General features: G+C 41.4%; 1 long non-coding RNA gene across 1 annotated transcript in view; it reads right to left on the bottom strand.

The window, feature by feature from the left end:
- Positions 1-20,533, bottom strand: part of LOC134304191 (uncharacterized) — a 68,587-nt gene extending 48,054 nt beyond the window's left edge. The window contains exon 1 of the long non-coding RNA XR_010007777.1: positions 20,490-20,533. This is a non-coding gene — a long non-coding RNA (uncharacterized LOC134304191). The remainder of the gene's footprint in view (positions 1-20,489) is intronic.
- Between the last annotated feature and the right edge of the window lie 2,028 nt (positions 20,534-22,561).

Genomic DNA, 22,561 nt, shown 5'->3' with positions numbered 1-22,561 from the left:
TTTAGAGCTTCCGATCGCCGCAGGTCTGGAACTCGGGTATGGCTTCTCGACCCGTGGAACCAGTACCGTCCATCGCTAACAACCACAGGTCACGCTCATCGCCGCCATCTCCGGACTTGTGCGACGTATCCGCGAGACCTACAACTCTTATCAGGCGGGATGAACGGCACAGCGCAGAAAAACCGAGCGTTTTGTCACGGCTGAAGGGAACAGATGCGAGGAAGAAAAATGCCAGCTCTGATAAATCAGACGCGCTCTTTAAATGAGGCTTATACATCATCCGCCCATACGACATCTGATTTTATCTCCAACACACACACACACACACACAGCACTGCAAGGATTAGCATGCGCCCCGAACAGATACATGATGGTACAAGACGATTTATCTAAGTTAGAGAGTTCCTTCTATCAGAACGATGCTGAACAGGCTCACTAAAACTGGCCCAGTGTTTTTTTTTTTTGTTTTTTTTTAACGGTTGTACTTGAAGCACCTTCAGATTGGACTCTAGATGAGTTTTGGGGGGTGGAGAAAGCGCCACATGCAGTAAATAAAACTCTTTATCTGTGGTTTAGGAAAAATCTAATTTCGAAAGCATTAGCGGGTGACTAGAGTGTCGGGTAGAGGTCCTGGCACGAGCGGCGGGATATTACAGGGAGAGCGGCGAGGTCCTTCGTACGTGCCGGGACTTCTTGCTGGCCACATTGGTCCTCCCAGTCACATTAAAGAATGCAATAAGCGTTTTATCCTGGTTAGGGTCATGCTAGGGCCGGTTCACCAGGAATCGCTGGGCGCAAGGCAAGAATACCCTGGACAGAGCGCCAGTCGGCTCCAAAGTGACCCAATCAATCTACACAAATAGAAAGAGGTGAAATCAGGTGGATCAGGGACTATCCGAACCACTCGAACCCGTACGCCCACGCCGCGACGGAGAGTAGCCAGAACAGCCCCGATTAGTCACTCCCAAGCAAACGGGTTGCGGCGAGGCGGACGTCCTCATGCATAGTAATGCCATTCGCTTTCCGAAGCGCTCTCCGGCTCTCCTTATCCGCCGCTCTAATTATCGGGGCCGGAGAAAGGTCATTCGGCCGCCAAATTACCTGCTATGCATTTGATTATCTTGTCGCCGTGGCGGAAAGCCGGCCGGCCTAACGCTTAATTTAAGAGGTAATAAAAGCATCGAGGGCATGAAAAATATCAGCTAATCCAACTAAATACTTTTTTTTTTTTTTTTAAATAATGTAGTGTTCAGCGTCTGCCGTGGTTCTGCGTTGGCGGTGATTTTACAGAATCCGGTTCGCCCTTAGCTAATAAAATGTCTTGATCCGTATCGTTTCAGAGGCAATTCCGTTCCTTTTTTATAAGAAGATTACATTATAATCCTTTTTAAAGACTTGTAAAAAAAAGTGCTGAATAAGATAATAGTCTTAGTGAATACGTTTATGCTGTTTATGAATAAAATGCAACCTTTTTATACCAAAAAAAAAACAAGCGCTTGAACGCAGCATACTAAAACAACAGCATCCACTAAATGTTGGGTTGGAACTGTAACCAAAAGCAAGTCCACATAATTTATGACATTTATTAGGGTTTAACAAACGATTCATTCTGTTCAGGGTTGCAGTGGTGCTGGTACACCCATATAATGGTCGTATTATGCTAATGTGTGTGGTGCTGGTATAAGTGTATTATGGTAGTGTGTGTGGTGTTGGTATGAGTGTATTATGGTAGTGTGTGTGGTGTTGGTATGAGTGTATTATGGTAGTGTGTGTGGTGCTGGTATGAGTGTATTATGGTAGTGTGTGTGGTGCTGGTATGAGTGTATTATGGTAGTGTGTGTGGTGCTGGTATGAGTGTATTATGGTAGGGTGTGTAAATGATGGTATGAGTGTATTATGGTAGTGTGTGTGGTGCTGGTATGAGTGTATTATGGTAGTGTGTGTGGTGTTGGTATGAGTGTATTATGGTAGTGTGTGTGGTGCTGGTATGAGTGTATTATGGTAGTGTGTGTGGTGTTGGTATGAGTGTATTATGGTAGTGTGTGTGGTGTTGGTATGAGTGTATTATGGTAGTGTGTGTGGTGATGGTATGAGTGTATTATGGTAGTGTGTGTGGTGATGGTATGAGTGTATTATGGTAGTGTGTGTGGTGCTGGTATGAGTGTATTATGGTAGTGTGTGTGGTGTTGGTATGAGTGTATTATGGTAGTGTGTGTGGTGCTGGTATGAGTGTATTATGGTAGTGTGTGTGGTGCTGGTATGAGTGTATTATGGTAGTGTGTGTGGTGATGGTATGAGTGTATTATGGTAGTGTGTGTGGTGTTGGTATGAGTGTATTATGGTAGTGTGTGTGGTGATGGTATGAGTGTATTATGGTAGTGTGTGTGGTGATGGTATGAGTGTATTATGGTAGTGTGTGTGGTGTTGGTATGAGTGTATTATGGTAGTGTGTGTGGTGATGGTATGAGTGTATTATCGTAGTGTGTGTGGTGATGGTATGAGTGTATTATGGTAGTGTGTGTGGTGTTGGTATGAGTGTATTATGGTAGTGTGTGTGGTGTTGGTATGAGTGTACTATGGTAGTGTGTGTGGTGCTGGTATGAGTGTATTATGGTAGTGTGTGTGCTGTTGGTATGAGTGTATGTGGTGTTGGTATGAGTGTATTATGGTAGTGTGTGTGGTGTTGGTATGAGTGTATTATGGTAGTGTGTGTGGTGATGGTATGAGTGTATTATGGTAGTGTGTGTGGTGCTGGTATGAGTGTATTATGGTAGTGTGTGTGGTGCTGGTATGAGTGTATTATGGTAGTGTGTGTGGTGTTGGTATGAGTGTATTATGGTAGTGTGTGTGGTGATGGTATGAGTGTATTATGGTAGTGTGTGTGGTGATGGTATGAGTGTATTATGGTAGTGTGTGTGGTGCTGGTATGAGTGTATTATGGTAGTGTGTGTGGTGTTGGTATGAGTGTATTATGGTAGTGTGTGTGGTGCTGGTATAAGTGTATTATGGTAGTGTGTGTGGTGATGGTATGAGTGTATTATGGTAGTGTGTGTGGTGCTGGTATGAGTGTATTATGGTAGTGTGTGTGGTGCTGGTATGAGTGTATTATGGTAGTGTGTGTGGTGTTGGTATGAGTGTATTATGGTAGTGTGTGTGGTGTTGGTATGAGTGTATTATGGTAGTGTGTGTGGTGTTGGTATGAGTGTATTATGGTAGTGTGTGTAAATGATGGTATGAGTGTATTATGGTAGTGTGTGTGGTGATGGTATGAGTGTATTATGGTAGTGTGTGTGGTGCTGGTATAAGTGTATTATGGTAGTGTGTGTGGTGTTGGTATGAGTGTATTATGGTAGTGTGTGTGGTGTTGGTATGAGTGTATTATGGTAGTGTGTGTGGTGTTGGTATGAGTGTATTATGGTAGTGTGTGTAAATGATGGTATGAGTGTATTATGGTAGTGTGTGTGGTGTTGGTATAAGTGTACTATGGTAGTGTGTGTGGTGTTGGTATGAGTGTATTATAATAGTGTGTGTGGTGTTGGTATGAGTGTATTATGGTAGTGTGTGTGGTGATGGTATGAGTGTACTATGGTAGTGTGTGTGGTGTTGGTATGAGTGTATTATAATAGTGTGTGTGGTGTTGGTATGAGTGTATTATGGTAGTGTGTGTGGTGTTGGTATGAGTGTATTATGGTAGTGTGTGTGGTGTTGGTATGAGTGTACTATGGTAGTGTGTGTGGTGTTGGTATGAGTGTATTATGGTAGTGTGTGTGGTGCTGGTATGAGTGTATTATGGTAGTGTGTGTGGTGCTGGTATGAGTGTACTATGGTAGTGTGTGTGGTGCTGGTATGAGTGTATTATGGTAGTGTGTGTGGTGCTGGTATGAGTGTACTATGGTAGTGTGTGTGGTGCTGGTATGAGTGTATTATGGTAGTGTGTGTGGTGCTGGTATGAGTGTATTATGGTAGTGTGTGTGGTGCTGGTATGAGTGTACTATGGTAGTGTGTGTGGTGCTGGTATGAGTGTATTATGGTAGTGTGTGTGGTGCTGGTATGAGTGTACTATGGTAGTGTGTGTGGTGCTGGTATGAGTGTATTATGGTAGTGTGTGTGGTGCTGGTATGAGTGTATTATGGTAGTGTGTGTGGTGCTGGTATGAGTGTACTATGGTAGTGTGTGTGGTGCTGGTATGAGTGTATTATGGTAGTGTGTGTGGTGCTGGTATGAGTGTACTATGGTAGTGTGTGTGGTGCTGGTATGAGTGTATTATGGTAGTGTGTGTGGTGCTGGTATGAGTGTATTATGGTAGTGTGTGTGGTGTTGGTATGAGTGTATTATGGTAGTGTGTGTGGTGCTGGTATGAGTGTACTATGGTAGTGTGTGTGGTGTTGGTATGAGTGTATTATGGTAGTGTGTGTGGTGTTGGTATGAGTGTTTTTTGGAAAACAAGGGTCTCATTGTGTTTGATGAGAAAACCTGTATAGCAACAGCAGGGTGACGTTTCTACACCACTGTGCGCTATAATTTCGACTCTGTTATTTAATACGTGTCTTGATGTCTTGATCTGCATTATTTTAATCACTTTTAAAACGAGCGCGGTTTAATCTTCCTCTCGCCCTCTATAAAAGATCAGACGTCATTCCAAACAGTTCAGTCGCACCTTAATAATTTACTCGTACACGTTCTTCGTCTGAATCCATTTACGTCGAATGTATAATTTATCGGGTTTAATAAACACAGGGGTACAGATACACCCACTTATGCAATGTCAACCTCTCCAGGCTTTCACGATTAGCTAAAAGTCTTTGGCACGCGCTTCGCTTGAATGAGGCGCCTATTAAAAATTATGCGTGGCTAAAATCCAGCCGACTGGGAGGCGTCTCGGCTACAACCCGGGTTCTTCCTCTTTCAGAAAATGTCGACCTCACGGCACTGCAACACGACTTGCTTAATGTTTTTTAGATCGGCTGCAAATTCTGCACTAAGTATTACACGTGTCATGAGTTGACGGATCCGCACGTTCGATAAATCCTACTGAAAGGTCAGCGTGGCTCGATGGACGTCCTGTGGAAAGTGTTGACGAGGCAGATTCGCGTGCGGCCGCGCACTGGCGCACGCTTTACATTTATATCCAAAAACCACTAAAGCCTTCGTTGAAGGATTTACCGTTTACTGTGCCGTTACTGCCAGAATTTACTGTCTGCTATGCTTCAAATCTGTGCTATTAAAGAAGCGTGAACTGGTTGCAGGGGGAAAAAATGTTGAAACCAGCAACCTACGTGCTCGGCGGTGGCCGTTTTTTGATGCGCGCTATCCGAAAGTGCTGTACGCTGGATGCTAGAGGGCATTTCTGACAAGAGGCGTGGGTTTATAAATACCACTCAACTGGTGAATGCTCTCTCTCTCTCTCCCGCTCTCTCATCTGTCGTGCATGAGCAGATAGTCAAGTGTCATGAATCTTCCATTTACTCATTGAGGAAAGTTCTCTCCATATTTTTAATTAGAATTAAGACTGTTACCCTCTATCTCATGCCAAAAATCCAGCACTTGCTCCCGGGATGTGTAAATCTGGCACTTCTTTTTACCAGCCAGCGGCAGACGTCTACAGAGAGCCCTAACATGTACAGACGTGTTCATCTATTACACTCCATGTATTGCTTTGCTCATATTGCTCCTGCCAGCACCTCAACCACAGAGTAGGGGTCTGTCCGAAAACCTAGTGAGCCTCCCTGCTGCCTACCTGGGCAGCTGCCTAAACAGAGAGGATTCTAATAGGACATTGAACTCATAAGGCAGATTATTTAGACGCACTACTTACACGATTACATCACCACAGTTTTAGCTTACTAAGCTAAAACAGCTAGCCTCAGGACATTCAAACAAATCCATCTCCCTCCATGTATCGAAAACTAAATGCTGGGATTGCCTTCACCGCTGAGGAAGCATTGGACGCTCCCTCGTTAAAATCAAGGCACCTCAGTAGGAGCATTTAAAGGTACCTAAGAATTTAGACATGCCCTCTTCTCGGGAGTGTAGGATGACGTGAAATGCGTCTATGTACAGAGATCACTAGGAGTTAATGTTGTAACCGGTGGCACCGCTGACACCTGAACCCAGTTCTCAGACCTAGTGGGCTACAGTAACAGACCACCAGCAGCATCACATCACGTGCATGAAAAGGCGTCCTCGCCTGCCAAAAAATAAACTTTAATAGGCATTTAATTAAGAAGTCTATTTACAGTTACATAAGGCCACCCGCTAATACTCAGCAGGATAATCGCTCTGCCCCAGTAAACCTGCTGTTTACCTGCGGCGAGAACCCTGCCGCTAACGTGCATCAGATCAGGCATCGTGCAGATGTTGTTTTGCGCCTGTGGAAAAAAAAATTCAAGTTTGATCCGTTTCCTACTGAACTTGTGAGAAATCACAATTGATAATAAAGCACTGCACGAGACTGTGTGGAATTAATCGTCTCTCTCTGTACTGGTATGTTTTATCCCATCATGGTGCCTGGAGCAAAATAAATCACCGCATGGAGTCACGTCTGCAGGCAACACTTGTCTGTGATAGTCTGATGAAAGTCGACCATCATTTAGATAAATCGGCGAATCTTTCACTTATCTACGGTGAGTGTCCGGGATGCAGCCTTCGTTTAAAGCAATGCACCAAATGCAGTCATTTACCTTTTATCCAAAAAAAGCCAAAAAATTCCTGCAAAAACTATAAACAAAACAAACGTTCATAAACGATTTGGACAGATACGCAGATGGATTAATGAACAGACAGATAAAAGGACAAGCAGACATACTCAGATTAGTGAAGGTTAACCACATACCTAAGGCCCTACCTAATTTACGACCATGAAAATCACATTTAAGGTTTAAGTTTAGTGATTTAATGTTTTTCATTTACATACCGTTCAAGTGCCTCAAGTTAGTAGTTAGGTAGGCGTCCTACCAATCCTACGGCAATTCAGTTAGCAATCGCTTACTCAAAATGTCCAAGATGTCGAAGTGTAAAGCAGCTAAAAACACGACTCAGGTCGCTGAATGTTCTAGGTTTACAGTCAACTGTTAAGGTAGCTGTACTGTGTATTGTAGGTTTCATTTATTTATTTCATTTATTTCATTTCATCTTTTCTTTAAAAACCTGTTAAATCTGTGATTTGTTTGGTGAAATAAAGCATATTTTCTGTTGAAATTATAAGAGCTCTGCACATAAGTAAAGGTTCTCATAGCAATAAGGGAAAACCTTTTGGATTCCTCAGGCGTCCACATTCTTTTGGCCATAAATTATACATAAAACAACATTAAACAAAGTCTAAATGCTCTTGTTCTGAGCTGTTTTGAACCAGGCAGTCCAAAACGCAGATATCACAGAGCGTTTCAAACTTGAGCCGCCCAGAGCAGCGGAGATCGTCTATTTACAATTCAAATGAGGGAAACTGCAGACTGCGGGAAAGTTCAGGAAGAGTTATCTTCACCTAAAGGGCATGATTAGTGCTATCTGAGGGGTGCAGCTTCATCACCGACAATTGGATGCCAAAAATGACTTTTATTTCGTTCATTAACTCCGTTTCATATTCCTGCTCACGTGGAAAATGTGAGTGCACGTGCAGCTCTGATGGTGTTATACTGTATTAACTAACGTGAGATCCCCGCCCGTCAGTCCGTCTGTAAAAAACAGCTCACGTCGTTTATGTTCATCGTTTTTTCATTTCAAAATAAAAAACCTTAAAGCCGTGCTGAGATTAAACTAAGTAATAGGCTTGCACGGTCATATAACAGCCAACACATTTAAAGGAGAACTTTTTACAGAACCACTAGCCTGTGTGTTGAATGCCGAGGGATTACTGTGTCTCACTAAATCCACACTAACAGTGGAAGAGAATGCCAAACTCTGATATCCCAGGGACCCTGAAGCGGGACTCACACCACCACAGCGCCCTTTCTAACGCCACCATTGGGTCATAAGGGAGAAGAATGTTAATTTACACTAGAAGTATTAATACATATTCAGTTACTACATGCATGATTGCCAGTGATCATATTCCACTCACTTACTCACTCACTTTCTTAACCGCTTATCCAATTAGGGTCGCGGGGGGTGCTGGAGCCTATCCCAGCTTTTCAATGGGCACAAGGCACACAGTAACACCCTGGACAGGGTGCCAGTCCATCGCAGGGCAGACACACATACACACACACCTATAGGGGCAATTCAGTGTCTCCAATTAACCTGACTGCATGTTTTTGGACTGTGGGATGAAACCGGAGGTCCCGGAGGAAACCCACGCAGACACGCGGAGAACATGCAAACTCCACACAGAAAGGACCCGGACCGCCCCGCCTGGGGATCGAACCCAGGACCTTCTTGCTGTGAGGCGACAGTGCTACCCACCGAGCCACCGTGCCGCCCCAGTCATATTCCAGTATTCCAAAAATACTGTTACAATAGACTGATGCTGGATCTGTACGAAGTGCGTCAATTGCATTGTATGATGTCCAAAACCCAGTTCTAGCTGGTCTAGACCAGTTCCTATGTTTTAGCTAAGAAATCTCTGTTAACGGTGGACAAAGGACAAAGACAGGAGTATATAAGAGTGATTATTTTCCTTCTTTCTTATCACATTCTCCGAGCTTCCATGTGAGACTTATCAGTGCGATCCTTCTCTACAGACAAGAATAAAACTCTTTTCTACTCATAATCCAGTCTCTCTGAGTTATTTCATTAATCATTTTCCACCACAGTCACTATGTTCACGTGTGTTCCCTTTCAGCAGCTGGAGTGGCTGCTCTACACTGGATTTCACTTACCAGATGTGAATAAGTGAGTGAGTAAATGTGTTTGTGAGGACGTCATGGCCTGAAATCCTGCGTCCACATGGTGCTGGACCTTAAACCCTGATTCTAAAGCAGGAGTAATTAATCAACATTAAAAGAGCGGTCAGCTGTGGCTGGGACAGGACGCTACCTAATCCTGTTCATCTCAAACAAGCTGCTGTGAAACACGTCTGATAAATACTCTGTAAGGACAAAAGTATGGGGACGGCGCTACCAACTAGGCTACCACTGTCCCATATGCTCTAACTCTGCAGCCAACGTTTAGGGAAGGCCCTTTCCTGTTCCAGCATGACTGTGCCCCTGTAAGCTCTATAAAGACAAGCTTATAGAAACTCCAGTGTCCTGCACAGAGACTTTATTGACCAACATCAGTGCCCAGCCGTACAAACTCTCTTCTAACTGAATGGGCACAAATTCCCACAGACATACCTTAAAGTCTTGTGAGAAGCCGTATCACTAGAGAGGATGAAAAGATCACACACAGGTCACTCTATTTCAACACAATTTGTTTTTGTAATAGGATGTCCCAGAAGCTCATGGTCAGGTGTCCAAATACTTTTGACCATAGTGTCGATTTGTCATTATGCCCGAAAACAGCTTAGAAGACGGACAGATGAAAAGAACGCAGTGTACACACCGTGTTAAAGAGATTTTAAGGTGAGCGCACACTCAGAACTCTTCATCTCTCTCCGGCCGGGTTCATTTCTCAGAAAAGTTAAATGTGTTGAATGTAAGGTGGCCGTAAATCACATGTCTGTTTATTATCCACCCTCGTCTGTACCGGCGTCACGTTAATGCGAGTGATTTTTCAGCCTGTGTTTGTATGACAGAGAGAACGAGAGATTATTTTTCCTATTTAGGTAAAAATCCATTTGGACTCCATTAGCTGATTAGGCATGAAATGACGTTATCTCCCCACAATGAGAACGGACATTATCGGTCCCGACGTGAGCTAAAGCCAGTAATTTGAAGATGGAAAAACCTGGTATGAGCCTTTGATAAAATTTTCCGTCGCTCGGTGGTTTTCATTATAACATTTCACTCTAATAATAATAACACACGTACACATATTAGAAACATAAACATGTTGGAGCGTGCGCCATAATAAATGTCACTGAAAATTTCCTTAGTGGCAGAAGCTTCAGGCATCTTGATTCTGTACATGATCGACAGCTTTTCATTTGCTGTGCGGCCACTTATTGATTTTAATTTCAATGTGATTTCTATGTTAAAAAATCAAACAGGAGTGTGACAGAAACATGGACGTATTTCATTTTCATTTTTATGGCCGCAAGACATGTTAGTACTGTTCTTGTATTTTCTTGGGTAAGGATTTACGCGCAGGGATTTAATGTACTTTTACTTTCAGACCAGTGGTGAAACATCGTAGCGCCCAGTAAAGCACATCCTAAACGCTGAAGGTCTCCATGCCTCCATGCCATGATCTAGAAGCACAAGAAAAGTCAGCTTCAATTCATTCGAACCTATATAAACACCATATAAACCATAAACAGAACTTTCGAGCCTACGGATCAGCGGTACATCTGGAGGAGGAAGACTGAAGCATACTCGGAAAAGAACACCCCGCCTACAGTAAAGCATGGCGGTGACTCAGTGATGCCGGGGCTGCTTCGCTTCCTCTGGCAGTGGAAACCTGCAGCGTACGGAAGGCAAGATGGATTCAATTAAGTATCAGGAGAAAACATAATGTCTTCAGTGAGGAAGCTGAAGCAAGGATAATGATCCCAAGCACACCTCAAAGTCCACCAAGGCTTGGTTTCAGAAGAAGTCCTGGAAGATTCTGGAGTGGCCATCACAGAAAAATGTTGATGGGAAGGCTGGTGTCGCACGCACACCCAATAATATTAGTGAACTGGAGGACATTACCCATGAGGAATGCTGGCAGAAGCCGGTGTCTGGCAACTAGGGTCACTACTAGGTACTAAAGACGCTCGTCATAAAGGGTTTTAATAATTCTGAGACCACATCGGTCATTAAAAGTGGCATTTTGTGTTAAATTCAGAGAAGCCGCTTGCTATGGAAGTTGTGTTGGGGGTTAAATCATTTTGATTGCAACTACATCTACAGTTTTACCAAACTGTACTGACATTAGAAAGCTCTGAGAACTGACAGACGAGCTACTGTGGTTTAAATTACAGATGATTCGAACCCTTCTGTGTTTGGGGCTGCATTGGCGCAGGCCAGTCAAAATGCCCATGCTCCTGTCCACCGTTGGAAGCACCTACAATGGCCAAGCAGGCATCAGAACTGGACATCAGAGCAACAGAAGAAGGTCGGACTGGTTTGAAGAACCTGTTTTTTCCAATGTTATGTGGACAGGCAGTCAAGTCCATGTCTCATTGGGTCAGAGCTGTTTAAAGCAGATTAGGCGGGTGGTTCTAATGTTTAGACCCATCAGTGTATGTTTATATGTGTTATTATAATGCATTATGATACAGAGCTGTATACTGAAGCATGCTAAAGTTTCTTAGATATGCTTTTCGCATGATGGAGCTTGGCAGGCACCCCGCAGTGGTTCTAAATTCGAAGCATTTTTTCCCAGCCCTCGGTGATTAGGGCTCAGATTACCTCGGTGTGAAATGCAGTTTGCTAGTTGTAGCGAGAGCTACTTCATCAGTGTTTACGCATATAGATTAATGTATTTCCTGTTTTGCTTCTTCCCCAAGGCTGTGAGGAAACTAATCACCAGAGGTCTTGTGATTTCATTACGCACAGAATAAGCGAGTTGAGAGCGGCGGCCCGGTGCATAATAAAGGAAGCTAATGAAAAAGTGCAGCGGGCGCCCTTGTGTTGAACCACCGCGCCGGGACGGAGGATCTCTGCGAGGAACCGAACAATAAGGCTTCAGCCGAGAATGTCACATTTACATAACGTATTGCTCAGATCAATATTGGGCAATTAAGACGCCGTATATGAGCAGGGACACGGAGAGACATGATCTACCATCCGTGTTTACATTTCTGTCTGATAAAAATGCAACCGAGTCCATATGACAGGCTACAATACACACGTCTTGATTCTGCATCCCTAACAGTGTGCTAAATATGATTTAAACACCATGATATACAGCCACAAAGAATTCTAGTAGAAAGAACATGAAGAGAAGTTCATTGACATCATTACTAATCACTCAATTGCAAATGCAGACAATTAAAATCAGTAAAACAGCCGAGTATATGAAGCACGTCACTGAAGATCTCTGTTGAGCTCGATGCCCCCTCCTCCCATCAAGTGATGGTCTATTATTTTTTGGAAAAACAAAGATAAAGATCTGAAAAGCCCAGCTGTCTAATTTCCTGTTTAGTTCTGACACGTTTGATTATAAAATCTCTTATCATTTTTCCCCCGTGAAGTCTAATCTTTCACGCGAACAATGGCACGATTTTTTTTGTCAGCAGACTCGTCCCAGGGAAACACGTTTTGTTTGATATTAAACACAGAGATGTGATAGATGCTAAAAGAATTAAAGATAGATAAGAAAACGGCACTGTTTTGGGATTTTTTTCCCTCTGTGACGCTGATGTATTTATTAATAAATCAATCCTGTTTAATGAATCAATCCTGTTTAATGAATCAATCCTGTTTAATAAATCAATCCTGTTTAATAAATCAATCCTAAGTGCTGATTTTGTGACGTTCTTCCTGCACTGTCGGCTAAACCTTGATGATGCTGTTGTCATAGAATGTTGTTCTTAATTTAGGTCATTTGCCTAAATTAAAATTAAACTTCATTTCATCTTTGTTCAACACTGAATCTAGTAACACACACACTTAACTACTCAGAATGTGTTTTGTTTAATCTCAGGCACCTTTGCTTTACTTTTACAGAGTTTCTAAATGTTAGATGATTGTAGATGAGTAACAGGACTGAGTTTTAACCTAGAATTAGTAAATACATGAAATATAGCTACACAACATAAAATATTTTTATACAAGCTGCAATTTAAAATCAAAGTGTGCAGCTGAATCTCTGTGATTTTTAACTCGATGGCGGCGCTTTTGTTATTTGGTACAAAACAACGTGAACGTGATTTCATTACCAGTAAACAAAAACTCGAGGCTAATGGATTTAATTACGAGATTCATTTCACACCTTTCACACGGTGAGTTTAAGTGCTGACATAAATGAGGTACTGTACAGTGTGGAAAGTCTTACAAAAGTTTGAATCCCGTCTGAGTCAAATTTCATCCTGTTTTTAAAACACAAGCCAGTTATGTGCCAGTATGCAAACACTCTAAAACATGAGTGAAGTATTAAAATAGAAATGGACTTGTTAATTGGAAAACCGTTTTTAAACACTGTACAAATAAGCAAGAGAAAAAAGACCGAAGTATGAAGATTTAATTTGTTGCTCAGTGCGAGCAGCTATTAAAATCTCATCAGAATTCTTTACAAAGTCTTTACTCGCGCCTCGCAGCTAACAAATAAGTTTGACTTACTGCACCATCGTATTTAGAAACAAGCGCTTCATGAATATAAATGAAAGACTGAACTAGCGATTACTTCTATTTCATTTTCATGCTTTACCATAGCTTTATCCTGGTCAGGGTCACGGTGGGTCTGGTTTCCCCCTCCCATTAACACATAGAGGACTGGTCGCCGTACCCCCTCCCTGTATGTAAACACCCGACCAGCCCGTCACACTGCTGGGATTTGAACCCTGGATCCCAGCTGTAGTGGGATACGAACTAATGAACACGTATGTAAAAGTTGCAGCTAAGTTTTGATCATTTACATTTATGCTTGCGGCATTATAACTGAATCCAATTCCAGCAATTGAATGTTAAAGGCCTTGCTCAGGGGTCCAACAGGTTGTGTTGGGGCTTCTTAAACTTGGAGTCTTCTGGTTACTAGTCCAGTACCTTAAGCACTGAGCTACCACTGTCCTAGACTAGGCTCAGATATTTGTGTGGTTAAATAAACGCCCATTACTGCTGTAAACGTTAAGGAATGTAACTGCTGATTGTTACATTACTGTCCAGTCGCTGACGTGACCCCCAGAAGTCTATAATAATTCATAATAAATTGCTCAGCTAGGTTTTCTAAATCTATTACACTGACACACGGCTATAACTTGCTCAAGTCGCTTCAAGTCTGTTTTCCGGTCGATCTGACGGCTCTGTCGTCACTAAGACCCGTGAATAGGAGAACAGAGCATCACACTTCAGCTCAAGCCTGACAGTCTATGAAATTTGATGGTGGTCAAGAATAGGGCCCTGGGGAGACTATTTGTTTTGGAAATTGTCTTCTGTGTTTTTTTCTATTTTCTATCGAACAAAGACAGTTGATTGCTCGGAGACAGAGAAGTCTCTGGAGTAGAGAGCAATTATTGACTCTGCTAAGTCAACCTTTAATGTACAAATCATGGTGCGAGCCGTGTCCTTCTCGCCGAGCCGTTCTCTCGGTATCAGAAAGCGCCGCGCTCGTAGTCAAGTACACAATAATTCCTTTCAATCTTCACACTCAATTTATTCTGAAACCTCCTCGCCAATGAGCTGGGGACACAGATTAGTCGAGGTGAATTGTAATGGAAAAAGAAGTGAGGAGAAGAAAGGGAGCTTGGTATTATCCAGTATTTTGGTTTCACCCCGAGGATACGTACGCATGGTCAGCGGAGGTGTTCGAGTTAATGAATTAAACAAATGCATAGCATGAAGGCGGCATAATTAATACTATTAGGTATGCTTGGGTGTTTTTAAGAAGATGCAATTCCTTAATGCTTGTGTCGTCCTTGTAGGCAACTTCACTAATAAATCATTATAAAAAAACATTTAGTTTTTAGAGTTTATTTGTACGGGAATGTCCAGAAACCCCTGACTGACCCCTCAAACTCCTGACTAATTATTCATGTGCTAACCTGTAATGTGACGGTCAATAATTACTACTGCACATGCAAATTTCCATAACTGTTTCAACTGATAAATGACCGTCATTAGTCCATGATCAATCAGTAAATTATTAACGAACAAGCTTATATTATACTCACCATTAAAATATGAAACACATCACTGACTCTCATGGCACCGTGACGGATTGGCATCCTCTCCGAGGTCCAGCGACTCCAGTAAAACAGGACTCACCACAACCCAGACCAGGATAAAGTGGTTGCAAATATGTATATGAAATACTCAAGTTAGAGTGTTTTGAAGCTAATGTCCACAAAAAGCAGGTGAAGGTATTAAGGTTAGGTAGGCTCAACATTACCGTACATAATATTGTGAAAATATATCAGTGTGTGTAGGCAAAGCAGGTAACCAGTGTTGAATGTGTTGAGAAACAAGTGTGACTAATATAGCCGCACAAACTCTGTAATACTTCGGAAAACCGTTGGCACCTAACACAGTTTGCAGCTGAATCAGGAACAGCACTAAAACTCTATTGCACAATAAAGAAGCAATAAATCATTTCTATGCAGAAATGCACCACGTTCTCTGGGCCCAAATAAGTTTATTTAGGGAAGATAAAGCCAGGTTTCAGTTTGTACATTCTACAAGAGAACGTTTTCATAGACACAGAGGGTCTCCTAATAAAAATGTATAGCATGTCATGAGGAAGAGGTTCAGACAACAGCGATCACGGAATGTTGAGCAGCATTGTTGAGAAGTCTTGTATCGAGCAAGGAGGGGCAGAAATTCTAACTGGAAGGTGGATGGGGTTTGTCTGCATTGCTGGTCGAGGGACCTACACTAGAAGAGGAGGATCTACATTCCACATGTCAGCATTATGCTGCTCACTAAGAATCCACCACTGCCTGATGTCATGTATTGGAAGCTAGTCTGCAGCTCTCCTTGACCAGTGCAGATGCTGGTGCAATATGCAAAGGAACTGTACTAGGACATTAATAGATTGGTGGAGTATGGGGGAAATGCTAAAAAAGGCTTGAGAAAGCCTGCATGTCTGCATTAGAGTATTCTGTTTACCATTTTTCCTAAACGGTGCATCTATTCCACTGTTCTACAGTTTATTTATTAACTCTCACTCATAAACTTGTCCGTACATAATATATATCGATCACCAGACGTCTGCATAAATAGTTCTGCTAATAATTCTGGGGCCGGGAGCAAAGATGGAGGTAGACGAGGGAAAAAAAAACCCTGACCCGTAATAATGAATAAATTAACCTCTCGCCTCAGCCCGGTAATGGACTGGAGCCGGCGATCAAAGCCATTCATCAAAGTTACACCCAGATTAGCCTGAGAAAGGCCATGTTGACTGAAGCTTTGTTCATATTCTGGCAGCATGTCAAGAGGGCTCGATTGATGTCATCGTCATCAAAGTCTATCAGCGAGCGCCTCTGTTTTTTATGAGTACATGGTGCAGCCAGGGAGCGTATGGATCGCCGTGTTACCATTTCATAAGGTTCGGGTTAAAGCAAACTCGGGGGAGAGATGAGGTCTGGAGGAGCCCTCATCTTCACAGATAATGCTGCACGGCTGATGTGAAAAGCCAAAGAAAAGGGCTTTGTCATAGCAACGCTGCCTGGGTAGAAGCAGACACAAACCCAGACGAAACAACAGTGACCCCTAATGGAGCGAAAGACTTTACTCCACAGGTGTGATTATGAAAATGAAGTCCTGAGCAAAGAAAGGACACCCGGCGTTGCCAAATAAAACAAACACCCTTCCTTAGAGCGACAAGAAATTAAGCAATCCATCAGGGATGCAAATTTTCCACTCTGAGAGACGTGGAATTAAAACACAACGTCATATCAGTACATCAAACTGAAAATAAAATTACAAGCCCAGCACCGAGGAAACAGACGAGCGCTGCTGACATACCGCCAGCGCTAACACGTTGTTGTGAAGTACATTAATAACAGCTCCCTTCTATAACAGCACAGGCTCTCTTTTATCATCATAGCACACACGCTTTCAACACACCCTGCCCTGCATGAATAATTACACCGTTTCATCATCCGGGTGTCTTAACGCTGCGCTGTGCAGATTCTGTGCTTAAAAATGACCCACGCCACAGGTCAACAAAGTCACTGATTTGAATGTTTGCCCACTCTTATTTTTCTGTATTATATATGTTAGTTTACACTGTTGAGTATTAAGTAAACACAGTATTGAATAAAGCAGTCAACAATCAACATGAACAACTTAAATACACAAAACTAAAATAGACAAAGATCACGCAACAAAAGTTATTCAGCAAACGGCTGCAGTTTTAGGGGGGGAAATACAAACTTACCAACTGAAATATGAACAATGATTTGTGAATAATAATAATGGGAATATAAATTACTGCATAGGGTGACCATATTTTGGTTTTCAAAAAAGAGAACACTTCGCAGGATGGCAGACGGACACCAGCACTGGGTTGAAAGTTTGGTTTGAGGGGGGATTGACAAACTAATCTCATGTAATGTGTATAAAGAAGGGTTTTAAATATTTGACAAATGCATGAATAACCATCCAACTATGTTACTGAACTTTAATAAATAAACAGCTACTTTTTAACAAGACAACTAACAAATGCCTTTATGGTCAGATCATCTTTATTACTTTCGATTTAGCGTTTGGCCCTAAACAATAATAACAGCACATTAAAATAGTTCATCAGTAGAGCTATGGATATGGAAATGTTTACAGTTTCAGAGTAAGATTCATTGATCTGTAGCTGTTGTGATGCTTCATGGTGTGAAATGCAAAAACTCCCTCTGCAGCAGTAACAACATCTTCTGTATACATGACAAACTCTCTCTCCTTTAGCTGCAGTTTTGTGTTTTGCTGAACTGGCATCTTTATTTAACACCGACACGTGTCAGCTTTGCAGGTCACGCATTCTGCTTCCCGAGTATCCAGACCGAGACAAAAACTTGGATCTTTTCTGTAAATCGTCTGTGAATTTTCATTTGCGCTTGGGCATTTTTAAGAGAAGTGCGAATCCTGGACATTTTTGGTGAAATCCTAACCGGACGGATTTTTTATGTCCAAAAAGGAGGACGTACGGTCACCCTACTACTGCATGATCATGTAGGCTTGTGGAACCTGATGATAAACTGCAGTTATTTCAGACAACTACAAACAGATAAATAAATGTGAAATGTTAAAAAAAAATACCTGTGACAGGTTTAATTATAATACATATAAGAGCATGAAATCAAGACGAAACAGTTAACTAGGTAATTGCAATATTTTCATGACTGTTAAATAACTGTCACAACACTTCTTCTCTGTTACAGGCCTGAGAGTATGTGCAGGTCAGAAGCTGCATCTCAACACATATAATACTGTATCAAAGCTGTAACATTATTGTTGGTGCACTAACTATGCCGACTGTACCCAGCCACTACACCCTTTGGCAGTTATATTCATGCTGGACAGGTCGCAGGTTTTTAAAAAACACAGGCTGTGATTCGAGCGTGAGTAAGCGTGTCTGTTTGCTTCATCAGAAGTTCAATATTTACTCATCATCTCAGCTTCTGGCAAATTTCTAAAGAGTGTAATTAACTGACATTTTCTCCACAGATCAAAAGAGGCGGTGAGAGTTAATCACTGCGTGGCGTCACAAGCTAAAACAAATCTGGAACCAGATAAAATCATGAAGAACGATCTACGCCAACAGAACGCGCTACAGATTTGTAAATATCACCCATCTGCTGGGTTGGATGAGAGGTGTAAAAGAGTAATGGCCTTTTTAATCTGTAATGCCTGTTGAGAAGTGAATGAATGACTTGCTAAAGCTGTGAGACTGTCAGTAAGTGTCACGGCTCACTTCAGTCGGGTTGAACAGCTACAAAATGTGTTTATTCATCAAGGGTACAAAATGTGTTTACTGGTGCTGAATCGTTGTGTCCCATCTGTACAATCTATGTAATATTCTGATTAAATAAATGAACAATATAAAGAATATAAAATGCTATTAAACGTAACAACCTGAGCAAAATACAGTAAACATTAGCAGGTACAGAAATGTTCATTTCCTAACACTGTTCCACTGTTGCTGTGTGCCAAAAATCCTTCATCCTATAAACCTAAATGATATTCTCTAGAATTATGGCTCTCTGAATGAAGGTACAACACTTTACTCTCACGGTTACACCCTTATATTTCCAAATCACTTCTTATACTGTTATTGCTGATGATGAGGTTCACACTAGGTAAAGTATAAGCACAAAATAAAATTATTATGCGTTTTCAATAAATCACAAGGTACAGGCTCGTTGGCCAATACGTTTGTGTATAGTAAGCATTTTCAAAAGTGTGAGGTTGTGCCATTTGTATCACAGCCAAACGCACACAAACACACACTGATGATTCAGGAAAGCCATTTCTGATCATGCTCTCAAACAAACACAAAGAAGTTTCATAGATACAGTTAAACACATCAGTTTTCATTTGTCTAAGTCCCACATATTCCAAATTAATCAACAGTTTAAGAATAGGATGTAACTTTATAATTCATAAATACACAAGTCAACACTGTCATGTTTTCAGTAAACACACCCCAACACATTCTGACAGCTGACCAAAAGCTGCAAAGTAGCCAGTAGAACAGCCACAACGCTCACATCATCCATCAAACGGATCAAAACGAGAACACCACCACTGAAAAGCTATACGGTTTATACAAAACAGTTCAAGCAGGTTTAATCAAATACACATTCCACACACATTTGTAAACACTGCTCATCAAAGCACAATGAAACACTTATATAATTTCTATTATTCTTAAAACAGTGTGTAATAAATGCATGGATGTACATAATTACAAACCCAATTCCACCAAAGTTGGGACGTAGGATTTTATATTGCTGTTATAATGTAAGGCTTGACATTGTCTTTAGAAACAAGCAGGGAAGTAAATAAAACAGTTGTATAGATAACAGCATATGTTATTCCATACTATATAAATGTAAATGTGCCTTTACAGATGTGCAGGTTCCCCAAAGCACTGACACCTGTCACAACAGTTTGGAATGTCTTCCTGGCTTCAAATTAAGATTTATGTGTGTCTATATATAAAAATAACACTAAAAGACACTAAAATATCTGTAAAAGACATATAACACATCACTGGTTTCTGCTTGTATTTGGGTTTTATCCAGTGTCCCAACTTTACTGGAACTGGTTTTGTATTTAAACTCACAGCAATCAATGTGGTCATATTTAGTTTATAACTGTCAGCACCCCTACATAATGTGTGCAGGTGTAGGTTTATTATTATTATTATCTATTATTACTTTTGGGTTATAAAAACAAATCACACGTTAGGAAGTGATTATCATAATATTATATTATGATATTATGATATTAATATATATATTATAAGTGTTTACAAGCAAACAAACACTCATGGTCATGGTGCTTTGGCTGGTTGGGCTTCCCGGGTGTATTTGGTGATAAACTGGTGAACAAACTGGAGTTTGATTGAGATGTTTTGATAATTATGGTGTTTATTCTTCATCTTCTGGTGGATGACAAACTTGTTTTGGTCTTTAACGTGTCGTACACTGAAGGAACGTCCATACAGCGAGCTATACCAGCATGCGTTACTCGCTTTGCTCACTTTAACCGTGTTAACACGGTTACATTTGTTTTATTTTGTGTTTGTATACACAACGTTTACCTTTCTTTTATCGTTCGCTGCTTTGCGTTGTGTAAATAAAGTAAAACACTTACTGAGACGTTCACTCAGTCAAACCAAGCGCCATGACTTCCAAACCAATTAGGTCAGCTGAATCAATTGACTCGATTCTGTATCAGAAGAATCGGCTCCCACTCTGAATCGACTCCCACTGTTCGCCTGTACAACCGAATCTATGAAAGAGTTTTGTTGAATTTGGCGCTTGTTGGTGCATTTTAATAAAAGTAAAACAAATGTATTGATTTGTACTATTCACACTAGTCATTATCATGCGATGGGTCAGGCACCACCAAAGGGGAACACTGAGACAAAACCAAGAACACATCCTAGTGCTATATGGTGCTATAGCAGTACACAGCTTTTTTTTTTACATATTTACTTCAGTGAAAAGTATCAAACCCAAGTCATCAGATCCCATGTTACTGGGCAACACCCTAATAAGCTGTTTTACGTTTAGAGAAAGTGGTGTGTTTTTAGTTTGAATCAATGTCTTTGTAAAAACAAACTTATTTCATGTAGCCACCTGTAGCAACCCTGGGAACGGGGGTTTACTTAATATAAAATCCTTATGTGACAGGTTGTGATTTTTAGGGACTTTATTACAATCCTGTATTGTATATTTAATCTAAAGTTACTTCTTAGCCACCAGTTTCTGGGAGCTATAGGGGTGCAGCTGCCTAAGGCACTAGACACTGACACTAGTCACACACAATGAGAACCACCTTTACTGAACTGACAGAAATTCCAATTTTCAGTGTTTTACTGACTATGGCCATAAATGAATGAATGTTTTCTGTCTCTTTGTTTCTTTTATCATTTAAGTTTTAACTCCTTTTTATCATGGGCATTAAGGTGGCACACATGTAACTGGGTTCGATCACCTATTGTCGCTGACTGAGGAGTTTGTTTTTATCATGTCCACAAGCATGTGATCTGTTTTCCTACCTACCAAAGACATGGAACATGGCCTGGCTACTGTAAATTCCTTTAGGTACGAGTGAGTTATTGGGATAATGGCTATAAACAACAGTTCCGTGTGATTGCACCACCTTGGCTGCACATTGCAATGTGAGTTTATGTACGACCAGACTTGCTCACCAGATTAAGGTCATTTATCCTGTTGAGCCCAAGAAACCCACTGGAGCAAAGTGGGATCAACAAACTGCACAGCTGAATTTTCAATTATGGGGAACATTTTAGGTGTGTTTGTGCTGAACATTAAAAGAATAAAAGATTATTTAACCTTCACTAGCTTCACACCATATCTTCTGAGAATTAGACAAGGCCGGACGGATTAAAATGTAGAAGAAAATCAATTTGGGTACCTCAATTCAATGCGTGTTTAAAATGCACCAATAAATAATAATAAAAAATAAAAAAAAAACAAATTACAAAAACTAGAAATAGAAATTAGAAATATTTAGTTAAAGAAACAACAAACAGTATGAGTTTAGGACGTTTATTTGAAGGTCAAAAATATGCAAAATATATATAATGATAATATATAAACTTTCAGAAATTACAGGACAGGGTTTGTGTTGCTAATGCTAAACTCAGTAGCATAATACCAGGCTACTCTCCTTCACATGAAGAGTAGAGCGTGTAGAACATGCACATGCTTAGAGCTTTAAGCAACATGCTACACATTTAACAAACATCATTCAGAAGAGTTACAATACCAATCTGAAAATGCTGATCAATAAATATATACAAATCCAAACTGGGTCGGTCAGTCCGGCTTCACTGTGAAGCAACTACCCTGACTCTTCCCACACGGCAGTGATACACATGATACAGAGTGTCAGTATCAAGTCTTTTCACGCTGACTCTAAATCACTGGAGTCCACGCTGCCGTTTGTGCCGGTCGAGTCCTGATACGTAAGCCGACGGCGCGCCTGGGTGCATCTGCGCAGACTCTCCAGAGACTGCTGGAAGTTGCGTCGTGCTCTGTCCTCGTCCAAAACCCCCTCCTCGTTGGCATCCTCCACGATCTTGCTGCAGGTGAAACGAGCCTCATGCTGGTGGCTGAGGTGACTGTGCTCACACTCCAAGGCCCTCGGAGTTCCCAAAGGTTGAGGGAACTCTTCCACGACCAAAGCCGCCAGGT

The sequence above is a fragment of the Trichomycterus rosablanca genome, chromosome 27 (genome assembly GCF_030014385.1).
Source record: "Trichomycterus rosablanca isolate fTriRos1 chromosome 27, fTriRos1.hap1, whole genome shotgun sequence".
Lineage (NCBI taxonomy): Eukaryota > Metazoa > Chordata > Actinopteri > Siluriformes > Trichomycteridae > Trichomycterus > Trichomycterus rosablanca.
Note: the sequence above shows the minus strand (reverse complement) of the source record. Positions and strands in the feature narration are given on the sequence as shown.